The 7403-nt window shown below is 41.2% G+C and overlaps 1 protein-coding gene across 1 annotated transcript in view; it reads left to right on the top strand.

Annotated features, from left to right (window-relative positions):
• Window positions 1–4779: 4779 nt before the first annotated feature.
• adarb1b (adenosine deaminase RNA specific B1b) overlaps window positions 4780–7403 on the top strand; it is a 109537-nt gene continuing 106913 nt past the window's right edge. The window contains exon 1 of the mRNA XM_031560129.2: window positions 4780–5055. The gene's annotated coding sequence lies outside the window, so the exon portion shown is untranslated. The remainder of the gene's footprint in view (window positions 5056–7403) is intronic.

Below are 7403 nucleotides of genomic sequence, written 5' to 3'. Positions count from 1 at the left end.
AAATATTGATGCTTTTGAACACTCTGTGATACGTGGTATGGTGCATTACTTCAAAGGGTGCGTGTTGTCTTCGTACAACCCTAGAACGGGGTGAAAAAACCCATTTTAGAAGAGGTGGGCAGGAACCTCTGCATTAAGCTGCTGTTTTCCCCCCCGCCCCCTTGGGTCCATGCGAAGGTACACTCTTCCCTCTGTCCCCTATCAATGATGCACAAGGATGGCCAGCCAGCGCCCGAAACCTCTTAATGTTTTAGTGAACATGGTCACCTTGTTCACCCTCTGCCCAGGCTGCGATATGGCAGGCAGGGATATATTTAGAGAGTGCAGACAAAGGTTGCTCTTTTAGGCTCGCACTGAGGAGAAGGGATTTCTGACGGTTCCGGCGACTGAATGCTCTGGGGGAGACGTGTGACGTGGGAGTGCTTTTGCGCAAAGAGGAATGTCGAGAAAAATCACTGGCATCCATGCTGCACAAAGACACCTTCAAAACATTCAAAAATGGATGAATACGACCTGCACAAACAGCTTAAAAGGAGTATAAATGTCAGTCAGTTGGAAATGGACAGAGCAGATTTATTTACTGGAAAAAGTTGTCTCTTCAATTTATACATGATCTGACACTAACTGGGCTATTATATGGAAATTATTGATGGAGCCATGTTATATTTACACCATGGCATCATGCATTATCTAAGCAATAAATAAATCCCATCTCCCGACAACAGCAGTTCGATAGTCTCCATGACAACAGCCTTTAAAAGTATTAATGCATTGACCTCAGCTGATGGTTCACTGTTCAGTGAAGGCTGAGATATCCCATGTTCCATTCTGACGCTCTCGCAGCTCGGCGGCTCGATCTGGGTTAATGACAAACCAGTCTGTCAGCCCGATTGAAAGGATGACAAAGCACTCTGGCTCAATATGTACGCATTCGAATAAACAGAGCCATAACAACAGAGGCAAATATTTGTGCGACAGGATAATATTCTAAATATCAATGACCCTAGAATTCTCTGTGTCAAACAGGGCCACTGATGCAATCTGGTGTAACCTTTCAACACGGTCTCATCTGTTCTCGACTGAGTACCAGGGATGGTGTGGGAATTACATTTTTTAAAAGAGTCTTTTAGCTTGGGGATGTCGTCATTGGCACATGTGCTTGTCTTCCATTCTCAAAATATTTCTCGTGTTATTGCTGTCCCTGTCACGGTCTAAAGAAAATGTGGGGATTGGCATGCTGACAATCAGAGAGAAGCAAACACAAGAAAGATAACAAAAATGCCCCAAGGTGCCTCTCCCTACCTGCTCTGTGTCTGCCTGCCACAGTATATCACCTCTGTCTTCCGGTTCGTTGCAACTGGCTGTATTGTCTTATCCAGCCTTATCCAAACCCACTGTAACCGTCCTGCACTGATATGGTGTGCAGAACAGTTAAGCTGTTTATTGTGGTTTAACTTTACTTGAACATGGTTCCTGTGGGGAATAAAAGAAATGACACAGAGATGTGAAAGAAAGAAACACAACCATTCGACTTCTTTTGATGCCAGAAGAGTACATTCAGGATGCATTCCTACACTGAAAAAAGGGAAAAGGTGGGTTGTTAGATTGACCTAGACCACGTTACATTTGTACAGTAAAGAAGTACAGTACAGAAACTTCAAAACTAGTTGTGTTTCTCTTTCTAATATTTCACTGTTAAACCAACCAATTCAGACACAGACACTGTTCACCTTATCTAATTCAATCCTGTAAGATGAGCATAAACCAATGAAGTTCACAACAGGGAATATAAATGATTTCATGGGATCTCTGGAGAACCTTGCTACCACCTCAGGTATTGATAACACTGAAGATCTCAGTGGTTCCATTGTTGTGGTTCGTTAAGGTAACGAATGCTTCTGAGCATTACTGCTGGACTTCAGAACGTGTCATTTCCAGAAGCAGTGACATTGCACCATAGTGATATAGTTGCAGTGACATTGCAATATTTTCAATAAAGCCTGTGTAAGATTACGTTCAGTATGCATGTTTAAATTACATGATTAAATAAAGAAATCTATTTCATGTAACCTTAAACAATTTCATCTAAATTAGTGTGTTAAGTTGTGTCTGTTTTGTAAGGGACTTCAACTCAGTTTTGTAAAAAAGAGAAATGCTGTGTTCATTTAAAACATTTCATTCATGTGCAGTGCAACTGATGTCCACGTAACAATTAAGAAAATCCAACAAAATATTTATTTTTTCAGTGTCCAGGTATGAAAACAAAAAATACATTTTAGTGTGAAACTTTTAAAAAGAATGCAATCGCATGAAAACGCAAAATAAGCCTTAACTCTATGCCTGTTTTGCTGCAGTGGTCAACTAATGCTCCTGTGAAAGTAAAAGCCTATGTAAGCACTTTAGCACACGCCGCACTCCAACATGCAAGGAAAAGAGGGCAGTGAATATATGTTGGCCTGCTGTGCTGTATGCAGACAGATCTGTGCAATACTATCAGCTGTTGTAGGTGCTTTTCTCTGTTCCCTGTCAGCGAGGAGACCTGATTGCCTGATTGATGCAAATTGCAGTCGATAAAATAAGATGCGGTCCTGGTGCTTAAGACCCCCCAGCCTCCCAAACAAAGCGAAAGTAACAGGGTAGGATGACTTTGCAAACTTTCCTCATTCTCTGACACACTTTCAAGTTTGAATCCTCCATCTTGGATGTATCAGAGTGGACAGATCAATAAACACTGGTCTCTTAAAAAAACATATGCTCCATTGATTTTTCCCCAACTCCCTGTCTGATTTGGTTGGAACTAACAATGGACGTTATTTGTTACAGTCAGAGCACCACATTTGGAACAGGCCCAAAGGCCCAATGAACACATTTCATCCTAAGTACCTAGTCATAATGAGGTATTTGTTAGACATGTCAGGCACCACACATCAACAGCTAAAAACGTTGATTCAAAACTGCAATATTTGTTTTATGTTTCTCAAAGGAAAATCCCAGTGATCAAACTGCAGACTCTCCACACATATCAGATGTAGCTGATCATTCAATGTGTATTTGGAGTCCAAATTTAGCTCCTTTTTCACCATCTTAAAATTTCCAAATGCCCACTTTTGGTCCCTCTGAAACAGAAAAGACAGCATCTGGTGGCAGGGAGGCACTGAACCATGTCTGAAACATATATTTGTATAAAATTCTGCCTTCTAAGACACCTTCGTTTGGCCCACTTTTGAAGGCAGCATACATGCATAACTCATGAAGGTAGCAGGGTAGCAGGCAGCTGCCTCCAGTATCGGACAGACCCAAAGTCTCAGGCTTATGGAAGTTGCTTGGTCTTGGTCAAGACTAAAAAACTGAAACATTTGGTTCCTGTTCATACCCTCTCAATGTCTAAGTGTCTTCTCTTTGATGCCTGCTCTTCAATGTTTTCTTTTGAGCCATTCATTTTCTGCCATTCAGTGAAGATAACCTTTTTTTCACTGCCATAAAGCACTTTGAGCTGCATTCATTTGCATGAAAGGTGTTATATAAATAAAGTTTATTATTATTATAATTATTATTATTATTATTATTATTATAATCCTCCTAACCAGAGTAAGCAGTGGTGCTTTCCTGGCATTCAAAATTGATGCCTGGTATCAAAATAAAATAGCCTATAGTCAAATTATCCTTGGCATGTTGTAAAACTGAAATGGCACTCTGCACATACAGAGACAGGTGTTTTAGTGAAGCCTTTGTGTCGCCATGGTCGTTGTAGAGGCTCTAGCTGGCACACCCCTCTAGTCAGGTGACATCAGCGTCTGGGATAGATTGTGTTGGGCTGATCAGGCTTTAGGAGAGCTATAAAGGGGATCAAAAGCCCCTAAAAATGAAAGCACCCCTACGGCACTGTCATGAAAGGACTATGAAATCCCATTAAGAGAATAAAAGGTATGGAGCAGAAGAAACACAAAAGGCAAACTATAACATGCCTCAGATGATTCAGCGATGTCTACCAAACCCCACGCCAACATTAAAATGTACTGACTGTTAAAGAAAACAGAAAACGCCGAATGCATGAGTTACAGTGTGGTATTCCATGGCTTGAGAGCTTTAGAAGCAGACTCGCCAGACACGATGAAGCTGATGAATGTGATTGCAGTAGACATTTGCCTGTGTGCCTCTACACAGCAGTCTGGTGACTTCCCTATGTTAAATGTAAGGCCAGATGGTAGCCTATATGTGGGGAGTTAAATAATAGTGACACTTTCTGCCTACAACGCATTAATAAAGCATGATGTGTGCATTCATTGTGTGATATAGGTAATGAATTATTAATTAAAGTAATTCCAGGGATCATTCATAACTTGAAATGTTGTTATTCAAATCTATAAAAATATCAGTGCTGTGTATACTCATTCATAGAGCATTGAACAATTCTTGATCCCTCCTTGAATTTCATAAATTGTAATGTCATGAGGTATATTATGGTGTATTTAATAAGATGACCAAGATAAGAAATATATCAGAACAATCAAGAGGCACTGCACAAACACTGCACAAGCTTACTGTTTGTTTTATATTCTTCAGATACCTTAAATGTTTTCTATTGAATGCAAGTGCAAAGGAACACCAGCTTTTTATGATATGGTGTCTACATCCACTTTATTCTTGGGATAGGATCATTTTCTTTCTGTCACGATTTTGTCATCCAATCATTCGTCAGCACTAGGTAACCACCTTCCGCTGGCAATCCAATCATATTTGAGTACAGCGTCCGGTTTTGCTGTTTGCGCACTCCCAGTTCTCAAGACGGGAGTGTTTGCGACTGTCCCTCATCCAATGACGACGTGTTTCTCTCACCACGTTACTCGCTCCCGACGAGCGACCCCGTGAGTGTATCTTAGGCCGCTGCCGACTGATCAAATGCAGTGTGTGCCTCATGCCGAGCAGTACGAATACGTTCAATCAGACGTAGCGACTGAGCTGCAAACAAGAGGCGCTCTGTGCAGTAGAAACTGATGGACAACGACTTACTATCAAATAATCTCTGAAGCATTCTCAAGCACGGCGAGAAACTCTGTAAGTACTAACCCCATTGATGTGTTTTGAACTACAGGTATATTTTTAGAAACGGGTTATTTTGCTCTCGTTCCGTTTGTGTTTATGTAATATTTACTCGCACCCAAACTAACCGTTTCGCCAAATTGAAGCCGATGAACTAAGAAGTGCTAGACACGCACAACGGTTTCAACTCGACGAGTTTCTAATTGTGTGATCATGTTCGAGCAGCTACAAAACATTGTTTTCTAAGCTGTCAGTGCTGTGTTGCATAGCACGCCACTCAGTTGAATAAAAACCCTCAGGTACCGTTTGAGTGCAGCTTAACTCTCTTCCTCCTGAAAGAGATAGGCTACATTGTGTTGTAGACGTTCCGGGGGAGCACGCCACACTTCGTTGTCATAATGCAGAGTCCATGCGAGTCCCACGAACGCGCTGTTTTGCTAAGCTAAACGATTCGCTAGGTTAGCTGCAATGAAAGGACGTGGTTTAGGCTACCATAACACAGAAGCATAACAGACTGGAGCCGAGATTGAGAGAACCGAATGCGACAATTCTTTCACTGAATACCAATAGTTTATACCTCGTAAAAGACAACCGCTGCCTATTCGTTAAGTGATGACATGTTCAGTATACACTGCTTAAGGTTACTGTTTTGTTTCGGATCACTCTGTAATGTGTTGGAGACAGGTTGTCACCGTCAGAGCATCAATGCAGGACAACTTGATTATTTCCCGCTTTCCTCCAAAATGTTTTGCTACAGCACTGTAGCACTTCGAGCATGTTTACAAGCAACCGTGATTCCATTTATAGTAAACAAACCCAGCGATACTTCTGGAAATATTTGATCATCAACAGCCTGACAAAAACTAAATGTTACATTAGTGATGTTACACTTAATTAAAAAAAAGTTGAGATAGCCCCCGGGGTTTACATAAATGTATTTTCTTGTAATAGCACTTGAAATTTGGTAGTGGCCTATTGTATTTTCTGAGATGATACTTTGGTGGGGCAGTTACATTTTTGTTTAGCTCAATCGGTTAAAAAAATAAATATGCATTTTATGTTAAAAAGCATAAAATCTGGCAGGAAAACGAACCTTCTAAGCTAATTAAGAAACCAAGGTACTTGGCCCCCATATTATATGATTATATAAGAATGCACAATAACACAAGGCTATATATTTAAACACATCCTAAAAGAAATCAGTTATTTTGTCTTCCATTGATGATAAATTGCATCAACCCCTTTTTAAAATTCATTTTTCTGTTGTAATGGAATGGGAGTCAATGGAGAAACTGAAGAGAAAAAAAAATGTAATAAAGAAAAAGTGAAGGTTAAATTAATTGGGTCTAATATGATATGGAATTAATATGCTAGTGTGTTAATTTAGCCATTATATGGTTCTATTTTGGTTACTATAGATTATTCCAGAGTTGACAAACACGATTTTTAAACCTGGTATTTAATATGGACTACAAGTGACCCTTTCATTATTTGTGACAACTTGTAATGCTGTACACTCCTCTTTGATGAATTGCAAATGCTTTAGATGTGTTACTCATGCCATAATAGAAGTTTCTTAAAGCAGGAGTAGCTAAAGTCAACAGACTACAGCACAGTTAGCACTCATAAAAGCTAGCTAGCTTGCGAACTGATGTGTTTATGGCACAGATAAAAAAAAACGTAGTTAACAACCTGGGCAGCTAGTGGGAATGACCGGTGCGTTTATCTGTCCATTCGCTTCAAAATCAAAATGAACTTGGGAATGACCTCATCAGGCCTTCAGAAAGCCTCAGGACATGCCCTTTGGCCTTAGAGGGCCTCGGCCCCTTCCCAGAGCTCAGGAAAGCTTCAGCTTGGGTTGCTGTGCCATCATAAACAGACCTTCACCACACAGGCCTTCTGTGTGCAGCAAGACCAGAAAGACAGGGACCATCAGCTGATCATGGGCCTGTCACTAGATGCCACAGAGGAAGCCCCTGGGTTGGAATAGATCACCAGGCGCAGGACTGCTAGCATCGAGATGTTGCTCATCTGGACACGAGGTTCAGACCTCTCCCTGCCAGTGTCTGACTTCCACTGGGGGAAGAGGAGAAGCAGACAGCTTGCCGACAACACTGCCCTTCAGTAGGTATTCAACTGCCCAAAGGAAGTCGGTTTGCTTCCGGCCTCAGACTTAAGGACCTGTCCTGAGGGTTTGTTGTAGGGACGAACTATTGCATTTTCCTAGTACTACGTCATTGGATCATTGGTGAGCCTGAAGTGGCTGGTGTTCCAACAGTTTGATGAGGTACATCAGAGTAGACCTAAGCACGCAACCAGGCATCACCATTATCAAACCTCAAGTGTGCAACTGAATTTCAAGA

Source organism: Clupea harengus, chromosome 2, assembly GCF_900700415.2.
Source record: "Clupea harengus chromosome 2, Ch_v2.0.2, whole genome shotgun sequence".
NCBI classification, from domain to species: Eukaryota; Metazoa; Chordata; class Actinopteri; order Clupeiformes; family Clupeidae; genus Clupea; species Clupea harengus.
This window is presented reverse-complemented; position numbering and strand designations above follow the sequence as displayed.